This window comes from Bidens hawaiensis, unplaced genomic scaffold (assembly GCF_021521415.1).
Source record: "Bidens hawaiensis isolate Kalapana, Puna unplaced genomic scaffold, B.hawaiensis_p1.1 tig00012255_1, whole genome shotgun sequence".
Taxonomy (NCBI): Eukaryota; Viridiplantae; Streptophyta; class Magnoliopsida; order Asterales; family Asteraceae; genus Bidens; species Bidens hawaiensis.
In genome coordinates this window covers 129,616-152,394 of record NW_027491993.1, presented here as the reverse complement: position 1 = coordinate 152,394, position 22,779 = coordinate 129,616, and the positions used below count along the sequence as shown (strand labels likewise).

General features: G+C 37.8%; 1 pseudogene across 1 annotated transcript; it reads right to left on the bottom strand.

Annotated features, from left to right (window-relative positions):
- Positions 1–919: 919 nt before the first annotated feature.
- Positions 920–6,313, bottom strand: LOC143540495 (calcium-transporting ATPase 1-like; annotated as a pseudogene). Its single transcript, XR_013136601.1, has 6 exons — positions 6,140–6,313; positions 2,706–4,767; positions 2,476–2,634; positions 1,777–1,948; positions 1,405–1,703; positions 920–1,324 (listed from the first exon to the last, which is right to left on the bottom strand). The product of XR_013136601.1 is annotated as a calcium-transporting ATPase 1-like (transcript).
- Between the last annotated feature and the right edge of the window lie 16,466 nt (positions 6,314–22,779).

Sequence of the window (22,779 nt, the reverse complement as noted above, 5' to 3'; positions counted from 1 at the left end):
TCAATAAGAGCCACCACCACTTTTTTGTGTCTGTAAACAAGAGATCCTCAGGATTTCTTAGCAGTCACCTCCACACCCCCGAAAACCATTGCAGGTCTCAAGCAGCTGAAGAAGAAGATCAAGACGTGGTTCGTTCATCTCAAAATCCGTGGAAACATCGTCATGGATCAGGCTCTTATTACAACATGTCACCATCATGAAGAAAACCTCTCAAAACTCAAAAGACAATAAAGACAAGGCCAAAGAAAAGGGAAAAAACCGCCTCACACCTTATAAAGTCCAGCGCTCCACCTAGACGCTTGCGCGCCCAGTAGCAACGCTGGACTTGGGGGGCTTGTAGGGGTATGGTACTAAAACCCGGTTCTACGACCCTAAATCTATTATGTTTGGCTTATTTTATTACACGGACTAATACAATGTTATTGGGCTGAGGGGGTTTTGTGGAGGTAACCCTAACTGGGCTAGGCCCATTAGGGTATCATGATGGTGGCCATGAGGCTCTCTATATAAGGAGGTCTCCACCTCCTTATTAGGGGGTCATGCTCAATAAGAGCCACCACCACTTTTTTGTGTCTGTAAACAAGAGATCCTCAGGATTTCTTAGCAGTCACCTCCACACCCCCGAAAACCATTGCAGGTCTCAAGCAGCTGAAGAAGAAGATCAAGACGTGGTTCGTTCATCTCAAAATCCGTGGAAACATCGTCATGGATCAGGTCAGATTTCATTTCGTGCTTCGACACCGGTTTGACCAAAATGACTTACTAAAATCACCAACATAGAATATTCTTAGAAAAGCCAAGTATAGAGAAGATAAAACCAAATTTGTAACACAAAACTATTACATGCTAAAAAGCATTCGAAAATATTCTAAACTTTTAACTCGGTTGACCCCATTCCAGGTCAAACTGCCATAAGCCATCAAAACTTTAAAATGCAATTTCAACCATGTGAGATCAAAATATGTCAAACCAAGTACTAAATCTGCAATTGACAAAATAGTTTGATGGCAAAAGCTTACACAATATAATAAAAACCACGTTTAAATTGTCTATAGCCGCCTCCTAGTTTGGCCTTCTATCTTGACCCAACAGGAATCATCTTCACGGCAGCAGCAATAGGCATCCCTAGAAACCCAATCATGACACTTGCAAACCACTGGGCCAGAGTCAGAGGACTAGTGTTTGCAAAAGTGCCCAAAAATTCAATTATTATAATCTGGAAGATGACTGTGCATGTCAAAACAGCCAGAAAAACATAGTTCTTTAGCATCCCTTTAAACACATCTATTTTCTCCATCTCCCTTGAGCTTATCTCATTGAAAACCTTCATTGCAAAACCAACATAAATATATACGACACAAACTTATTTATTTATTATAATAATAATGTACTTATTTAACTAACCTGACAGAAAACGAACGAGTTGAAGATGAGTGTGTTGAGAACCAAATCTGAGTCTGAGTTGTCAAGGTGAAAGGCTGATTTTCCTTTGGTCTGAAGGTACCATATGACTACAAATTGATATAATGATTGTCCCATAATGTTTCTCCACATAACATTCGTTATAAAGTTTCCTTTTCTTCCGACTGGTTGTCGCTCCATTAATTCATCTGTAGGAGGTTCAGTAGCTAATGCAAGTGCTCCCAGTGTATCCATTATCATGTTTACCCATAGTAGCTGTACAGCAGTCAAAGGAGCACTTCCTGCAAACATACAAATAAATTTTAAAAAAGTTTCAGAAATTTTAAGAATAAAGATTTAAAGAATTAACATTACCTGTTAGACAGGCAGAAGAGAAGTTGACAATCAGGGCGACAACATTCACGGTCAGCTGAAATTGAACAAACTTCTGGATGTTCACGTAAACAGAGCGACCCCACTTTGCAACTGTCACGATTGTAGAGAAATTATCGTCTAGAATGATGACATCAGCACTCTCTTTCGCCACCTGGATCATTCAAACATGCAATGGATTTTATAGTATTGAACTATTAGATATGCCTATAAACGAACAAGGTTTTGTTGTTTGTGTTAAGAAAACGTATGTGTTATAGTGGTAGCTTATTTCCATTCATTAACTGTAAAAATAAACGGTAATAATCATGACTGAACCTAGATAAACGAACATAAGCAAACACCAATTAAACTAAACATGAAGATAAATTTATTGGGCCAAAAAATCTATTATAACTAGACTTAAGTGTAATAGGCGATATGTTAATCATAAAACTATACTAAACTGTAATGGGCCTAGAAAATTTAAATGCCTATGTAAACGTGTGATCTTAAACAAACATAGGCTAGCGAACATAACCGAACGAACGTACACTAACATAAATGAATGAATGAGATATCTGCCCATGCTAATTTGTTGGACAAAATAAACAAAAAACATGTGTTCATGTTGATTCGTTTAACTTCTCACGAAACTGTGAACTGAATGTTCGATTAGTTTAAAGATAACAAAATAGTTACCTCGGTCCCTGCAATTCCCATTGCTAGTCCAATATCTGCTTCATGAAGTGCTGGAGCATCATTTGTACCATCTCCAGTTACAGCAACAACCTCTTCAAATGTTGTTCTCAAATGTTTCACAAGTGTATGCTTATCCATTGGAGAAGATCTTGCCATCACCTTTTTAAAAATAATATTAATTAAATTTACCCAATATCAATTCGAAAATAAAAATGGTTTTAAACAAGTACCTGAATTTTAGGAATAATTTTAAACAACTCTTCCTCGGTCTTTTCACGAAAGTCTGGACCTTCAATGGCTATACCATCATCGGTTAATATCCCACATTCTCTAGCAATTGCTTTTGCAGTGTTTATATTATCACCTGTGACCATACGCACGGTAATACCAGCAGATCTGCATATTGCAACAGATTCCTTCACACCTGGACGAACAGGATCTTTGATACCCACAATCCCAATTAAAGTATACCCCTCAAATGGAATCGGGTCTTTGGAATTAAATTCATTTCCCAATTCCTTGTAGCAAAGGCAAAGGGTTCTAAGAGCTTCATTGGCTAATAGTTCAATAATATTCTTCAAATGGTTGTTTAATTCTTTATCAAGAGTAACAATCTCACCATTTTCGTTCAAGACTTTATCACATGCAACTAAAATAATTTCAGAAGCACCCTTGCAGTGGGCCCGGAAACATCCGTCAGCGAGTTCTAGAACGACTGCCATACGTTTCTTTTCAGAGTTAAACGGTTCAACTTTGACCAGCTTTGACTTTTGAACCTCAGTTTGTTTTTCTTTAAGCTTAAGACCAAATTCCAAAAGAGCTGTTTCAGTTGGTGAACCAAGAATTTCAGTAGTGTTTTTATCAGTATTAACCACTTCTCCACCTGTATTATTAAATATCGACTCAACTAACATTCCAACAACCGAATCAGGAATTGTGGAATAAAACGTTGAAGCTGATTTCACTTCCTTAATTTCTCCACAAATCCATGTTTTCACAAGTGTCATGTGATTTGTAGTTAAAGTTCCAGTTTTGTCACTGCAAATATTAGTAGCAGAACCCATGGTTTCACAAGCTGCCAGGTGGCGAACAAGAGCTCGATCATTCATCATCTTTTTCATAGCAAATGCAAGACTTAATGTCACCGCTAATGGTAACCCCTCTGGCACTGCAACCACCACAATTGTAACTGCAATAGCAAAGTATTCAAGCATCTCAAGTGCATCATCCCCAGACCAAATCCAGTGGGACCCTTCTTGCATCTTGCGTACAAACAGTCCTTGCACCAAAACCGCAAAAGTTATAACTGCAAAAAACAGTCCAATTTTCCCAATAATCGTTGCTACCCCGTTTAACTTAACTTGTAATGGGGTCTCATCATCTCCACCTTCACTTAAAGTTGCCATTAACTTTCCCCATTGGGTTCTCATTCCAACTGTAGTAACTACCATCTTACACGAACCGTTTTGAACTTTCGTTCCAGATAATAAAAACGGGTTCTCAGCAGATACAATTTTGGGATCACTTTCTCCTGTTAAACTAGATTCGTTTATCAATAACGAGAAACCAGAAACGAACAGTCCGTCAGCAGGAACTTGATCACCAACAGCAAGATGAACGATATCACCGACAAGAAGCTCGTATATAGAAATCTTTTGTCTGCAACCGTTTCTAGTAACTTGAATGGTAATTTTCTTTTTCTCTTTATCCAAATCTTTAAACTGTAACGACTGTCGATAATCACTTGTGGCGGTAACGAATACAACGAGTAAAATACTTGCAACAATCCCGAGACCATCATGAGCACCCTTTGTCCAGCCTTCCATTGTAATGCCAACAACCAAAGACACGAATGCACATAAACCTAGTATCATTAATGTTGTGTCTTGAAGAGCTTCCCATACATAAACCAAGAAACCTTTTGATGGACTTTCGGTGAATTGATTGATTCCATAAATGTTTTTTCTTTTGTTGAGTAAATCCTCTGAAGTAGAGATTCCAGTGGCGGTTGATGTGGCGATCTTTTTGACAATGCCTTCAACACCATCATGAGCTTTTAGCTTCTCTGAACTGCGGCCTTCAACTATTGACCCTAATTCATTAGGACCGATTTGAAATCCTGCAGCTTTGACTTCTTCAGGTACACTGTAGATTATGCCTAGAAGAAGTCGGGTAGATGTTAACATAAAGACTCGTACACTGATGAAAAGAGGATTTTGAATATTCAAAATGCATACCATTGAGAAATTGAATTGCTGCATGTGAAACCAGCATCAAGGTTCTTAGACTCTCCTACAAGTTTAAATACATCATAAGCATAGATTACATCAATCAGAAGCTATAAAAGATGGTAGCCAGAGGATTGTGTTTCTCAAATCTCAAAACTTTATCAGACTCTATGTTATCAACATTTCCATAACAAATTAGTGTCACGTGATTATATAGGGAGATGGAGAAATCTTCAGAAGAAAAACTACTAAGAGTAGTTAGATGTTCAGCATCTGTGCTACCAGGATTATGTATTTATTATTACTTTTAGAAGGCATAACCACCATATCCAAGATATAAAGCTTATGTGGGATGTGGCACATCCATTGACAATTTGGCATGTCCATGGCGATTCATTAGGAAGCACAGAAGAGTGGAATTCAAACTGAAGGTCTATAGGTTACCTTATCAAAACTCAATCACTTGAGTACTCGTACTAGAATCATTTAAAAATCATGACTTGTGAGTTGCGAGCATGATCAATTTTATATATATGCACTTTTTATAAATAGTAAACATCACATAGTGGCGTATACATCTTTGTCCTGCCGAGTAAATCTCATTTTAAAGCTAGATCCACACAAGCTTTGTTATAATTAAAATACACAACAAGCTTGTATAGGAAAGCCTCATGTCACCAATATCAAGTTCAGATTTCAGAACATGATTAGAAATAAATGTAAGGAACGCCCAGTGCTCAACCAACCTAAGGTATCATGTTTAGTCTGTTTTCAATTAATTCCTATTTTGATCTCTATGTGGCCACACGTTACTTATAACTAGAGCAATAAATTAGTAACTGCTACTTCCAAGCTTGGTCAGAATGAGGGTCTGTGGGAGGGTGATATGATAAAACAACTAAATGGACGAAGAAATTATGAATGGTTTACTTGATAAAAAAGCTCATGCATAAAATAGATACAAGAAGATGCACTCTAGTTATATATAAAGCTTATTTGGTTGTACAAAGAGCGACACCTCCGAAGCTAGCGCCACAGCTTAAACGCCTCTGACAGCCTCGCGCTTTTTTAAAACCAAGCTTCCAAATAGCATTTTATTGATTAAACTTCCTTGTATGAGGATCTTGTCAATTTAAGCCCTGTAATAGCTAGATCCATTCCCTTAAGTAACACATGTCTCTATAATGAAGCTGTTCAACTACAACAAAACTTATTCCTTCGATCGCCATAAGGAAGTCATATAATGCTTCATAGTTTATAAATCTAGAATTTAAATCAATCATTGGCAGAGTATTGACAAATTGAGACCTTAAATTTGTTTAATCAACTGAACAGATCAACGGCACAAGTAAAGCTCGTCAGATTCACTATGAACTCATGACAGAAAAGGCTAAATAGCAACAGGACACAGTGAGAAATAATAATAAAAGATATACCAGATTAGATCGCTGAATCTCACGGGCTTCGAAACGCTTGGAGAGATTAGCGGTGAAGCGAAAGCGGCGTTTCTTATTCTTGACGAGCCAGCACAGCTTCCTCCATCGCTGCAGCGCTTCCTCCGATGAGTTCTTCGGCTTCACCTCAAAATTATCATTCAAATAGCTCTCCATGCCTGCCTACTGGTTCAAATCACATCAATCTGAAGATCAGTTGCAGTTAGTTTGTAGTGTTGTGTACGGATCGGAATTCAATTAATTAGGTAGATCAGTCTACAATATTGTTATTATTATTATTATTATTAGAGTTAAACTTGGAGGATGGTTTGAAAGTGAAGAGAGGGAGACGTGGTTGACCTTTTGGAATAAAACACGCACCGGGGCCTGCTTTTATTTTTTGAAAGGCAAACCAAGCATATATTAAATAACAAACACCAGTAGTGAGCACCAATTCTCCCATGATTAACTTCCTGCACCCAACCTATTTTTTACTCAAAGAAAACTACACGCGTTTATATCTCACACCACTCTTTCCACCGTGACCCCCACGCCATTAAACACTATTTCATTTCGCGCCTTCCATAGACACCACATCGAAACAAGGCAAACCGCATAGAAATACTTCGCCTTCCTCCTTGGAAACTTAGTGAATGTATATAAATCTAAAATATCTCGAACACTGAATGCAAAAATACATGGTACCTTACACCAAAGAGTTATGATCTGCCAAACCGCACGAGACAAAAACATGTTCGGTTGTTTCTTCTGACTCACCACAGGCCGGACAGTCTAATGGGGCTCCAATAATATTCCACTTGTACAGTAAAGAAAGCACCGGGACCCTGTTTAACTCCACTCGCCAGCAAGAATACCAACTTTACCCGGAACCCAATTATTCCAAGAAATTTTGTAATTCGGCATGGCGAACCGAACTTCTTTGAGTCTGTCTTTCTGGCTAGAAACTGAATAATCGCCTACACCATCCAACTCCCAACCCACTGTGTCAGTACCTCATCTCACAATTTTAAACACAAATTCTTTTATTTATTTTTTTTTCAATTTGAGGAGTAATTTTATTAAAAAAAATAAAAAATAGTAGTAGTAGAAATAAAATAAATAAAATATTTATTCGTCTATAAATAAATTCAAAATAAAATTTGGTTTACGTATATGGCATATGTATGTATCCCCCCGCTTGTGGCCTAGTGGTAAGAGGCTTGGGTTCTTCAATGGAGACTCAAGTTCGAATCACACTTGTGTCACATTTTGGTGGATATTAGCAATGATAGATTTGAGCTAGGCTTATATTTGGGTGGATATTGGCAATGATAGATTTGAGTTAGGCCTTGTGCAAAGGTTGTCAGTTCAAATCCTGAGCCCACTCGAGTTTTCGTCCCACCGTGTGTTATGCCAGAGAGTTCTGCTCTTGTGGTGGCACAACGGCTGTCAAGTGGCAGTCGGCGGTAAGGTTTTCCGGGGGAACGCCCAAGCCAAACTCTGAAGCCAGCGTGGGCCCGGTTAAAACAACATAGTCTGACTAAAGTGGGGCATCGGGGCTCTCCAAATTTAGAGAGTACATAATTTATAATTGCGTAGATAAATGGTTAAAAACTTAACAAACTAGTTTAATTGTTATATATAAATGCATTTGTATGTAAGAGATACAAACTTAAAAAGATGAATTGTAAACGATTTAGGTTTAAACTTCTTCTTTTTTTGTTCTTTTTTTTTAACGAAGTTTGGAAATTGGAACTAACCCCCTCATACCTAAATACCCAAATGAGTCTTTCTTAGACGATATGTGTCAATTGTTCATACTGATTTTGACGTTCTAGGGCTGACTCGTTCAAGAACAAAATCAATTAGGAGACCCGCCACTTTGGAAAACCCTCTTTAAGTCAGGTTTCGACTTGATCCTTAACCATCACCTCCATACCATTCGACCAAAAGGTTTATCATAGGTTTATACATCTTAATTTGAAGATAAGTTGTTAATAATTCCAGTATTTTAGTAATATTTAGTTTGATTTGATTATATTTTACTTATATTTTGTGATTCAAGTAATAAGAACAAGAGCCATAAATTGTCATTGTGTTGTATTAAAATTTAAATGTATATACAACAATCTCTTATATCATTTAAAAAGGAAAATATTTTTTTATCATAATACTGTAGCTACGACAATTGTGTTTCACGTATTTAATATTAGCATGAACATGTAATTTAAAACAAAAGATTAAGGATCAACTCGTGATCATGTGCTCTTTTGTCTGTGATTTACATAATTACATAATATATATTGTACCTATACTATGATTGTGTTTCACATATTTAATATTAGCATGAACATGAAATTTAAAACAAAAGATTAAGAAAATATCAAGGATTAAATCGCGACCATGTGCTCTTTTGTATGTGTTTTACAAAATTAACTCTCTTAAATTGATCATGAGTGTATATAGAACCTCTAAGATGGATTACTAAAAAAGTCTGACCGACTGAGTTTCTGAAGAACTATAAAAGTAATCACGTTTGAACGTATCACCTACCTTACCACATTTCATTTATTTTGGTTTTCTGGTATAACTTTATGCAATTATTACTTTGTACAAATATACTTATAGAAAGTAAGCTTTTGAATTTTGATAACTTAAAATTGTATGCAGAGTTGTTTCCCTATATTAATCGGTATATTGTTCTTGATATGGAGTTATGATTATGAATAAAGGTAGCTTCATTAGGTAACTTTACCATGTGCGATTCCTCATAAAGAAATGGTTCCATTTGTAGGTCTTTCTTACTCGTCCCTTTTGGGTTCTCTATCTAATTAAAATATTTCCATAAGTGATAAATAAAGTCACTGTTGACAAAGTAATCAAGATATCAAATCATAATTAATATAATTGCTCCGTAGAAATATGGATGGTTTGGTATGACTCTTTTCATAACCAACTTTTATTTTTATTACTAGTATTTTGAACCCGCGCGTTGCAACGGGGTGTCTTTAAATCACTAAAAAGATAACACGATAGAACTAAATAATTTTCGATATCACATTTAACAAAAGATGTTTGTAGTTGATCCTAAACAAACACGTGATTACAAAAAACTTTTGATATATTACCTACATAATTTATTGCGTTCCGTTGGAATCTCATAAACATTATCTGAATGATACATTAGTATTTTGAACCCGGGCGTTGCAACGGGGTGTCTTTAAATCACTAAAAAGATAACACGATAGAACTAAATAATTTTCGATATCACATTTAACAAAAGATGTTTGTAGTTGATCCTAAACAAACACGTGATTACAAAAAACTTTTGATATATTACCTACATAATTTATTGCGTTCCGTTGGAATCTCATAAACATTATCTGAATGATACATTGAACGTTCGAGTACCGCTTGAGATAAATTAAGTGAATTCTTGGCATTGTTAAAAGATTTCAAGATATGCAGCAAGCACCTTTACTTCAATTCTGAAGCCAACCAAAATAATATAATTACATCCCCATTTTTCAATCAAAAAACCATAACTTTGGCCAGCTAATATGATATATAAACTTTGAAGTTATACACTTATATCTTATATATTTCCCAAGAAAACAACAATGTTGAGCAGATATTTGCATATCAATGTCTCTGTCTAGTGTAAGTTTCATGGATCGGTTTAACGCTCAAGCTGATCAGGTCTCTTTCTTGCCAAATCACCATTAATTCGTTTCACCTTGCAAACCACTTTTGACGTTGGGAGACCGAGCACTTGGGCCACATACTTTTGGCACCTTTTGTGTTGCCTAAACACAACCAAATAATAATATAGAAATTAAAGTGAATACAAAAAGTTTTGTCAGACATGTAAGAAAGAGGGGGGCTGTTTGGATGGGGGTTTTACCTGTGTTGATGAAATCATGTGAACCTTATTGCCACCATCCATGGTCCAAACAAAGGTGCTATTGAACACAGCTTCTTGATTTGAGTAACCTAAACAAATAAAATGATTTAAATACTTAATTATTAAGAAAGGTAAACTTAAATCTTGATCAGTTGGTTCCACAGTAAAAAGCCAGCATTCCCGTCTCACGTTCTTGAAATGGCGCATGTTTGCTTACCGGGTGACCCGGACTTTAATCGTCCATTTTCATTCGTGCAGCATGAGCCATGATACTATTTAAAATATTATAATTTGTTTAAAAAGACCAGATGAAAAAAAAACATAATTGAATGATACATACAGGGTGTTTGGATGTGCCTTTTAAGTTGGTATTACAGTTTGAAGTCATAACAAGTAGATAACAAATCAAATATAACAGTTAGTCACTTAGTCAAATCAATTGCAAAGATTATTACATGATTGTCTAACAAAACCTTAAATGTTAGCACATTCGACAACAAATTGACCATGTCTGTCATTTTATCAGTTACATGATTGAGTTAACTATAATTGCTCTAAGTTAAGTAGAGACATCCATTTGGTCATGTCTAACCACATAAGAATGAATTTAAGTCTTACTGATCCCACTTCGGTTTTAGTTTATAATTAAGGAAAACCACACTTGACAAAAACATGACCAAAGTCTACAATTAACATATACAACTGTCAGCATTTTTTTATACAAATTTTCAGACCAAATCAAACCACATTTGCAAAAGGTAGACACTACTTAGTACACAACAACATAAGCACTTGTAATTAGAAGCAATGAACAACAAAGACATTTCATCGAACACGTGGTGAGCAACGAAAGAAACAAAGAAAAGTTGTTATAAATGAGAAACAACCAACACACGATCATATGCATAAATAGATTGTTGGCATTTCAATACTCACATTTGTAAGCCTGCATGTAATCGTCGCTAGAGATTAACCTGCACAACCATATAAGAGAATTAAACTTAAATAGCATTAACTTGAAGCACAGAAACCGTACGATCAAACCAAAGCCAACTTTGACAAACAAATAGAGTAAGAAAGACAAAAAAGAAACCCAATGAAAATTTAAACCTTATTTTGCGTTTTAGGGCAACCCACTCCACTACCACCAAGGATTCAGACGACAGTCAACCCCCAAACCTGCCATCGTTTCTACCGCCATAAGGTGTAAAAAACCAGTGGAATGAGACATCGGAGGAATACAGACTTGTTCAGCAGATCGATATAACCCATCCATGGCGTTGGAGAGGTATTTTGTTGCGGTGGGTAATGGTGAGAAATGGAAGGAGTCAGAGACACGTGGGTTGTACTGAGATGGAGACGTGGTGGGCTACACACGTGGAGTGGTATACAACTATTAATGCAGAATGTACAACCTGTGAAGCCTAGTTTCTCCCAAAATTGTAATTATATAAATTCTTTTGGTTAGCGCCTATGGTTTTACGTTTATAGCTAGGGATGAAATGAGTAGAGTATCGGTACCATTAATACCTATCTTAAGTTTAAACAAAATTAACCGAATATTTAATATATGGTTTGGTGTGGGTATTTTATGTATGGTATCCACTTTGGTTCTCTTTCCTAATCTACATTGACTGAATGAAATTTATTTGTAACCAAGGGTAAGCTAGAAACCCAAAATCGCATCAAATTCATTCGTAATCAGAACAAAATAATATCAAAACCAAAACATACAAAATGTTCTAAAACCCTATCGATTTCTATAAAAAAAATGTGTGTGTGTATACATACGTGTACCAATATCTAATGCAGGGTATCAGTACCTAATGCCTAAGAAAAACTCCACATTTTTCAATTGATACGGGATATCACACCCTATTTATTAGTTCAGTACCGATACAGGTAAGATATTGGTATGATACCAGTATCGAAAAACAAATCGCATCCCGATTTATAGTTAATGTCTTAATGAATTAAATGAACTGACGCTAAAACCACTTTTGTATATATATTTTTTTTTATAAAGAACTTTATACGTCGAAAACTTTTGTTTTAAATTTTTATGAATAAAAACTTATCTATCTAGCATTCTTCTATACAAATTAATATAGCTTTATATAAATATATTTTACCTAAATTATACTTGGATTTATTAAATGAAATTAGTTTGAATCCACACATGTCACCCTAACCAAATTTTTCAATGAGTTAACTAAGCCGTTTATAATCAATACTGATAGCTGGTGAAATCTAAAAAATTTTATATATTGTTTTAACTCATAATCAAACCGATTCATAATCATTTTAATTGATGTTGGAGTTGATACCAATTATACTAATCTGTTTCGTTATTTTTAATAACATGTCGACATGTAAATATTCTGTCTTACATTTGTCCTTTTAGCAAATACAGTTTTTTTAGAAATAGGAACAACCGAACAAGTGTATGTTTTTTACTAATATTTCTAAGATCTATACCCCAATAATGAAGTGGAGTGCATGCATTATCTCATGGCACGACCTTCAAGAAAAACAATGTTAAGAGAAAGAAACAAGAGTAAGATACGGATCCTAGTTATAATTTATCATATATTTTAGTAAGTTTTTCTTAACTTATAAAAGTTCATACTTTCTTCATTCTAAGGATTTCCGTTATGGTGAGCTACTTATTAAAGTATTATGTCATTATCACATAGAAGGTAGACTTTAACTAACCTACCTTATAACAATCATGTTATAATTTAACTAGATAAAAAAATAACCAAAAAAAGGTAATTGGTTGTAATGGGGTGAACCATAACTTAGCGTTAAAAGGGTGGCGCTTGAGCCCCTTGGCGCCCCCTTTACTTTTGCTGGCATGGTGTGCTAGTTAATAACAAGCCTAGGTGACACTTTTAAAGCCCACTTTTTAAACCATAAGAAATAGTCTAATGATAAGTGAAAACGTCTCTTTAAAATTTAAAATATATCATATCTGCTAAAAATATATCATATCAAATGTAAGATACATAAGAATAAATAGACTTTATTTATTATTTTCTTATAAAATTATGCCTCCAAAACACTACCATACAGCAGATTTGAGTTTCTTCTTCCTCTCCTTTTAGATGGCCACCACAAACCGCTCTCTCCTGGTCGCCCCACCGCCGTGAATCTTCATCCCGACTCATATTAGATCGTACCTAAAGCTAACAAGTTAAGCCTTGTAGTGAAGGTTAGTATTTGAATATGAGGTATATTGCTAGGTTTGTTGTATAGGTCCCGTTTTACTTTCTTATGTGATGAAGTATTAAGGATAAATAATATGAAGACGAAAAACATGATTCAAAAGATATAAAGGTTAGACCCTATGATGTTGAGACTATAGTTCGTTTTGAATATATGCTAAACTTCAATCTTCTTAATACGAGTCTTGATATTTTTCTTACACGTCAACACAATCTAGAGAGATATTCTCTAGAACATTAATATTGTTCTCTCAAGTTTGTTGTAAATGAAAAGCTGGTTGAGCGACACTTGGCTTTTAGATACAATCCAATATCTGTTGAGTTACGAGTATTTATTGGTAAAAGAGTACATTTTTTACTCTATTCTTATTTACTCTTTTTCATGGATTATAAATATAGTAAAAGTATTATTAGATAACCGAGTGAATTAAAAATCCTCTCGTTGTAATGTAATTTTTTTTTTCTCTATACTTTTTTCTAGTTTTGTTTCAATAAAAGTTGTTTGATAAAAAAAATTTACCTATCAATTAAGGCATACCATATACCTATTAGTTTGTTAAGAAACAGTCGTGGGGCTTTTCAGGTACAATTTTTTCTTCCCACTCTAGTTTTTATACAATTTTATGTTTAACAACTACAATAAAATTAAAATATGAGAATTTACATACATGTCATCATCATAAAATGTTTAAATTTGATGATATAAATTTCAATAGATTACTATGCACTTCGTATTATTTGTGGTTATTTTTCCATCGTGTTTAATTATCTTAAAATTTTCTTCCGTGCATTTTTTTTTGAAAAAAAAAATCTTTAATTCTTGTCGTATATGGGCTTATTATAATATTAATTTGCCAATAAACCATGGTTTCTTCTACACATTTAAGATGTTCGCTCGAAGTTGATTAATTGTCCATTATTTTGGATTTCATTTTTCGGGTTAACAATTGGAACCAAAGCAAATCGAATATTCTATATTACAGGTCTATTCTTTATTGATTTTTTACTTTCGGGAACATTTGATTTATTCTTGCTCAAGTAACTCAGAATTTATTCGTTTTGGATTTGTTCTTACTTTCATTTGATCATTCTTCTATAAATCATTCTAAAAAATTTCAAATGGTAAACAATATGTTATGTAAGGATGATCATTGAGTACCTGACACAATAAGACCTATTAAGCAAAAAGTGCAGTATATGAAATTTTTTATATTCTTAAATAATTGAAATTAGCAGGCTAGACTTCATTATATTCTCTTATTGGTATATAAAACTTAAAAGTGTCTTATAGTCATGACATACAAAGTAGTTAAAGGAGCCGTATTCATGTTTGATACTTGTGTTAAGCGCGTAGTTTCTAACATGTTAAGACACGAATTGTCAGCCTTAAAGTTATGGAATGCCGGTTTAAACTTCGGATGAACCGCAAAACCTGTTTAACCAAAGACAATTTGCCATTGTAGGATTAGCTTATATGGTAGAGATGCATATCCTTTAGGTGGAAGATCTTGGGTTCATTCCTAGACAATAAATAGATAACTGTGTAATTTAAAAGTTAGTAGCATTCCCGTTTAAAAAAAAGTCAAACACAGATTGAACTAAACCCATATGACGTCTTTTAAAAAATGGCATGCTTTGAACGTATACAACCATCCATCTTGCTATGCTTGTTGTCACGGACCAAATAGTTAAAGATCGGATTGCTTGCTTATGCTTGAACATTTGGGTTTGCTTGCTAGTCCCAATCTTCATTGAGCACGACCTTAGCAGGAAAAACAACGCATACATGCCTAGTTTTGCGCCTAGTTGTGCTTGCACAACGAACACATCGCTGGTTGTGAGCTGCGGTCACTCGCCTGATGGGTCCAAGATAATACCAAACTAGTAAACTCTAGTGGGACAAAATGACTAGCCTTTTGGTGCCACACAAAGCATCGAAAGATTGCTCAGTTACATTATGTATAATAAAATGTATGATCAAGTAATAAATATTGTTAAGGATTGTAAAGACTAAATCGTACATCTAATTAAATCGTACATTTAATTGTAAATATAGTTATAACTAGTGTTAACTCGGCGCGTTGCGTCGGGTAGGCTAGTAAAACACACGCGGTGATAAAACATAAGCGTTTTCGATCCATGCCCGGTGATAAAACACAAGCGTTAATTTGACGCGAATTTGATTGGTTTCGGTTACATGCGTTATGATACCAGAACTAAAACAAAAAGTAAAACCAAAGAGTATATGAAAATGGAGGTGGACCGATGGGTTGCCGTTGGTGGTAAAACTCGGGCGTTTATTATACCCGAGCGTTGTCGAACCTGAACGTTGAGGCAGTGTGTTTACGCAAATTCGGTCGGTTTCCGTCACGTCGTTAGTATACCGAAACTAAAACAAAACAAAACAAACAAATACAATTGGCATTCGGCCAATTTCGTTACATTTGTCACAGTACCAATACTAAAACTAAAACAAAACACGGTGAGTCTACGTGAATTCAGTTAGCTTCCATCGCGTTCATTACGATACCAGAACTATAAAAAAAATTGATATTCGATCGGTCGGTTTTCGTTACATTACTGGAAGTAAAACGGAAAAAAAATGCCTTGACTAATATGGACATATGGTGCCGCCAAGTGGCCCAATGAGGGGCTTGGCGGCACCAAAGTTCTAAATTATGTTATATAATAATTACAAATACATATAAGATAACTAAACGGTATATTTGTAATAAACGTCTTAAACCTGAAATTATATATTCACCAGCGGAAGCTAATGCATAAGGTTTAAAGCGAGACAAGCTCAAGTCAATATTCTATTAAGCTAAACACTTAAACCAGTTAATCCTAAGCATAGTCAAGCTTGGTCGGACTCATTTACACCTCATTATATCACTTAGTTTGGTGGCTAAAGTTTCCGTGTGATCGGGTAAGAAGATAATTAGATATCTAAAACAAAAGTAATAGAAAAGAGTTGTTTGAATTGTCATGATTCTTTTGAATAAAGGGACAAGGCTAGAAAGAAGATGGTAGATTAATTAGGACCATTAGCTTTTGTGCAACGAGATACACTAACTTTTGATAAATAAATATGTGTATTTTAGATAAATTATTTTATAAAAATAGGTCCATTTACGTGATGTGGATGATATAAGTACTTCCAAGGTAAGAACTAAGACGAATAGCGATCCAAGCAGTAAATATGCACTTCTAATTATATATACTTTTTTTCTAATTATATTAATAATGTATCTTGTTTTCGATAATTGTTGCTAAATGCTAAAACTAGTTTCAATTATCAATCTTAAATGTAATAATGCAGTCTTACAAAACTAGGTATGCATTTTAGGTTTGTTTTACGGTTTTGCATTACATTTTAAGGTTCTTTGATGGTCTTTTAAATTATTTATATGGTGTTTGTGCTTTTAGATTTTTGTATATGGCGGTTTAGATGTGATGATGTTTTACACTTTCAGCGCCAGATTACAACGTAGTGACCAGCTTGTCGTCGTGTTTTACAGTGGGGGGGCATATCATGGTACTACGACTCCATGTTAAATCACACGCCCAAGTGTAAAACACCACAATCGAACTAACGCCATGTTGAAATTTGAAGCAAGGTGTAAAACACCATGACCAAGTTCATATGTTAAAACACCAAAACACAATTTCCAAAAAAAAAAAAAAAGACAATTGTTTTTTGTTCGCAGAAAAATAATAGCAATACCATATTAAAAATAAAAAGGTTCGATTTGATGGTGTATTTCTTTTATAAACTACTACTTCGTTTTGTTTTTTTTTTTTTTCTTTTATAACTCCTTTACCATTTTCACTATATATACGTGTATGGTTTTCAAGCCTTCCTACCTTTCCTAAAATTTTAACATTTCTTTTTATTTTAACTCTCGCCTAGCTGCACTAAATGAAAATAACGTCTACCTTAAGGGCTTTCATACTCTGTAGTGGTAGTGAAAAACGTGTTGTCCCAACATTGTCACATAAATAAAAGCTCCTTATAAAAATATGCCTATTGGTCTCATTCATCCATATAATTAAAATAATAATGAAATTATATAAATAGATTAAGCAATTAAAGAAAGTGAAGAAACACTAACCGGACCCCGGGCAGATTACGGGTAACCTGGGGGTTAGATAGATGTTTCCCACGAGGGGTTAGACCCGGCAAAGATGGTTCTTCTGATAACCTGCAAAACAGACACCGTGAGCTCGTCACTGAGAATGGGGGGTTCCTCCTTGTGACCACCCTCCGGCGTGAGAATCAGACTAGATTGCTCTTTAAATATAAATGTATATTAAGAGATTGCTAGAGCAGATATCAGGTATAATATGATGATAATATGATAAGATGAGATGGTCATACCATTTGGGGTATTTATAGCCGAAGGTAGGTTTCCAAGGAGGTGTGGCCGGCTGAATAGTATTCCTGTTCTACCAACTGTGGCCTAAGCACGTGCCCTGCTGGTAGTTGGTGGGTAGGCAGCGGCTGATAGTGACCAGGCCTGCTGTGTACTATTCCTTTTCCACCAACTGCCGGCTATGCACGTGGTATGACAGGAGTTGGTGAGTAGGCAGCGGCTAATAGTGACATACAGTACAGGAGCATGCTGCTCGCCATACTGTTGTCAATAAGCTGTCGTATCTTTGGTCAGATCTTTTGCCCATACCTCGTCAGGTACAGTACAGAAGATCTTCCCGTATCGTACGGACTGGCTTAGTTGGGCGGGAGTATTCCCCCTCCCGCCTTTGTGCGGAATTGTTCCCGGCTTTGCTCATTCCTTCAGGTGACACTGAATGATTGAGAGCTAAGTGCCTTGTGCGTGTAGCCTTGCTGCGCGGGTGGCCTTCCCTGATGGCTTGTATCCGCAGCTGCGGGAACAGGCAGAGTCCTTCACCATTGGGAGGCATTTCCTGCGGGAACAGCTTGCGTACTGCGCGTAAGGACGTCACGTCTCTGAGCATGGTGGGTCCTGCGGATCCAGTTGGTTTCTGCGCAGACGTCCCTCTTCAAGGTGAGTCTTGCGGGTCCAACTGGACTCTGCTGGGACCTACCTCTTCAAGTCCCCCCAGTCCAATGTTCTTCTCATGAATGTTTAATAAAGTGAGGTGAACTTTTGGACTTAAGCAAAGGGTTTTGAAAAGGGGGTTTTTAAGGTTTTCCATGGGGATTCTTCCCGCGGAAATCCTTGTCACTTGCAGAAATTCCCGACTTTCCTGCTTGATCTTTGGGTATGATGCGGGTAGGTCTGTAACCTCCTCGCAAGTCAGGAGCGTTGAGTCTCACTTGTGTGGATTCTCCATGAGGTTTTGGTAGTTTTGATCATAGTGATCAATTATGTTAAAACCACCAATTCCATCCTGGAGCTTCAAACAATGTAGTTCTCGACGTTCCCGCTATGCGGGGATGTTATTTCCGTTTCCGCAAGCATTGCCCAGGAGATCCTTCTTGGTTTCAATTCCCTGCGGAGCGCTAGGTATGTGAAGGGTTTTGCCTTAACACTGTACCCGCGCTCGTCTTACGGTTACTTCCAAGGTATTCCTGGCGTCAATTCCCTGCGGGTGCTAGGTATGTGAAGGGTTTTGCCTTAACACTGTACCCGCACCCGTCTTATGGTTACTTGGTTGCCAAGGTAAGGGGTATTTTCCCGCTTACTTTTGAATCTTTTTGAATTTTGAAATTCGAAGAGTTGGTGAAAGGATAAGAACAGTCCAAACCTCTGAAACGTCGTGCGACGGTTTCTTCTGACTGTGTCAGGACGTGCAGGAAGTTATGGTGACGTGACAGTACATGGTCATTCCAGACGCTTTTTCAGGCGCGTGGGCGCGATTTTTCGGGCGCGTGGCCGCGAAATTAATGGTACGCGTCCTTTCAACAGCTGTTGCCAGCTTGCTTTTCGCCACGTGTCATAGTTTCATTGCACCTTCGATTTCTCTCTCTTCCGCATTAAATTCATCGCATTAATTGCGATTAGTATATAAAGGGGGAGAGGGTTCTTTGTAATCCATACTTTCACTCTTCATCTTCAAAACGATTTCCGGCGAATACTCATCTTTTCAGTCGACCATTCCCTTGAAATCGTTTTCTTCTTTCATCTGCAAGATGTTTTCACGTGATCTTGAATCTACAGCCGATGACAAGAGTACTGCTGGCGAGTGCCAGTGTGCTCTGCCTGTCGATCTGTATCAGTACGTCGTCAGGAAGTTCATGCTCGAGTCTCTCGAGCCTGAGTTTCCTGAACCCCATCAGACGGTGTATGATGCCCCCAGAGGCAAGATCGGGGTATATACTGCATTCTTTGTCTATGGGAATCTTAGGTTCCCATTGACAAAGTTTGTGTACCGTGTCCTGGAGAGGCACGGTGTGCACCTGACCGAGGTGCACCCGATGGCGATCGCGAAGACGTCTTATGACGATGCTATGAGCGCAGCCCTCAACGCTTCTCATGAGGATGGGGAAAAGGCCGGCTTCCTGCTTGGTCTAGGGTTCGTTGAGAAAGGCATCCCGCCTTCCAACTTCCCTTTGTATAATGTTGATACTGAAGCTGTTTACGACCAAGCAGTGAATCAGTATGCCGCCTTCCCGCATCCGGTGGTGGAGAAGGTGAACCAAGTTGCTGCTGCTGATGATGGGCTAGCTATCCTTAAAGCTTTCCTTGAACCGCCACGTTCTACTGATGGTGCGGGTCCAAGTGGAAGTGGCCCTGAAGCCTGATCCTGAAGATCCCTTCCCACTGCTAGGATAGATTTAGCTTGTATAGATTTATTTTCTTGTAGGCGGGTAGTTACCCGGCCATTCTTGTAATGAATCATTGTGAAATATAAATCTTTGTGCGGGTAAGACCGCTATTTTCACTGGATTCCTTGCTTTATAAACGTTATGACTTGCATACTTTAGTTTAAATTAGAAATTTTCTAAGTGTTTAGAATAAGTTAACCTTTGAACGTGGTAGAAAATAGGTTTGCTTCCTCTTTCGTGATTGTGCGGGTAGGACCGTCACTTGCACTTAGTAGGATGGCTAAACTTTACCTACATCTGACCTGCGTGGAGGTTTTCCTCATCTTTTTTGAAATTTCTAAGTGTTTAGGATAAGTTAACCTTTGAACGTGGTAGATAATAGGTTGAAGTTTTGCTTCCTCTTTCGTGATTGTGCGGGTAGGACCGTCACTTGCACTTAGTAGGATGGCTAAACTTTACCTATATCTGACCTGCGTGTAGGTTTTCCTCATCCTTTTGTTAGAAATTCTCTGTTTTGAATAAGTCAAACCGTTCGACGCGCGGTTGTTAATAGGTTAGTGTTCAGTTTCCTCTCATGATTCATGCGGATAGACCGGCACTTTCATTTAGTGGGATGACTGAACTTTTCCCCTTCAACTGACCTGCGTGAAGGTTTGCCGTTTTTTGGGTTTATGCGGGTTTTGCCGCCTTCCCCACGCAACGACTTTCCACGTAATTATGCGGTGAAAACCGGCATATCCGTGTTGAATAAATTAACCGTTCGACGCGCGGTTGTTAATAGGTTAGTGTTCAGTTTCCTCTCATGATTCATGCGGATAGACCGGCACTTTCATTTAGTGGGATGACTGAACTTTTCCCCTTCAACTGACCTGCGTGAAGGTTTGCCGTTTTTTGGGTTTATGCGGGTTTTGCCGCCTTCCCCACGCAACGACTTTCCACGTAATTATGCGGTGAAAACCGGCATATCCGTGTTGAAAGTTCATAAAGTATAAATGTAAAATCATCAGCGTCGATGTTCTAAGGAGAATCATTTCCATTAGAAGTGGCTCTGGGCCTTTTCTTTACAAATTTGGAATTGATCTACATGCAAACTGTGTAATTGAGCTCCCTTCCATGTTGTTGGGATGGGAGTGCCATCGAGCCGATATGCACCTGGTTCGGGATCTCGTTCTTTACGCAGCATGTAGTCTCCACATTGAAGCTGGAAATTTTATTCGTGTTTTCCCCAGCTGGGGTTCTACACGGATCAGCCTGCTCAGCGTTTATTGCGCCACGAGGTGCGCGAGCGTCCCATCTATGACAAATGCTTCGACCATGTCCTTTACGTCTGTGCATTCTTCAGTGTTGTGGCCTTTTGTCCAGTGAAAGTCACAGTATTTGCTCCGATCAGCATTGGGACGATGTCGGATTATTGGAGCTTTTGGCCATGGGAGCTCCTCAGTGGCGAATATCTCGGTGACGCTTTTGGTGAGTGGCGTCCATCTGGAGTTCTGGTTCGACCGTACGTTATCCCTTCCGCCTAACCGATGTTGCAGGCCGGATGAGGTGTCAAAGTTTACCCTTGACTGCCAAATGCCTAGCTTCCGCTTTTTGTTTAATCGGGCGGTAAGGACGTTGTCTTCTCTTGTTTTCTGGGTGTAGAGGTTTGTGCTCTGTGGGAGATCTCTACCCAGTTGCCTCTCAGTTTCCGCAAAGCGTTTAGCTGCTGTCATGATGGCATCCCATGTGGATGGCATGCCATCTTTACCCGTTAAGGTGCGGATGAGCTCTGGGTCGTTCGCGCCTTTATTAAAAGCAGCGCGAACAAGATCTTCGCTAATGTTACCCAGACTTAGCTTCTTTGAGTTGAAGCGAGTGATGAAGTCTGGCAAAGATTCATCTTCCTCTCGAATGCATTTGAGGATTGTCCATTGTTCCTCGGTATACTTTCGTTGTTGGCTGAAGTGTTGGCTAAACTTCTGTTGGAAGTCTGCCCAGTCGTAGATGTGGTTGACCGGTAGACGATCGAACCACGCTCTAGCTGGCCCAACAAGCGTCATTTGGAACATGTAACACCACGTAGGTTCCGTCCAATTGCTGACGGTTGCCCCCGCTATGAATCTGTTCAAATGATCATCTGGGTCAGATATACCATCATATGTGCCTATGTTGGACATTTGTTTGGCACTTTTTGGGGCAATTGCTTCCGCAATGTCCCTTGCAAATTTGGACGTTCCCGCATTTGCAACAGTTGGTCTAAATGTTTTGGAGAAGTCACGTGGGCTTCCACCTGTGTTTTTTGGTTTGAAGGCTTCTCCAAAACGCCTTCTCGGTTGTGAGTCTGTTTCCTTACGCTTCCCTTTTGCCCTATGGCGAGGGTTCGCGTCGGTGTCGGATTCCTCCGAGTCATCGTCCGAGTATTATTCGAATTCGTCAGCCTGTTGGGCGGAACGCAAGCGTTCGTCCAACTCAGCTTGGAATTCCTTCTGACGTGCCTCCGCCCATGCCTTAACTTCATCGAGTGTTTGGCGGGGAGCCTTGTTCGTTTCTCTAACTGGGTATCAGTGAATCCCAGTGAGCGATTATTTACTGCACTTGCCCCAGCTTGGGTAACTGGGGTAGTGTTCGTAAAATTTACTTCACTTGCCCCGGCTTGGGTAACCGGGGTAGTGTTTGTAAAGACTGTGTAGCCGGTATTCCCCCCAGTAGCTGGGGTTGTGGTTACCGGAATTTCTTTAACCATCTTTCCAGAAGTTTGAAAAAACTGAAAAGAAATGAA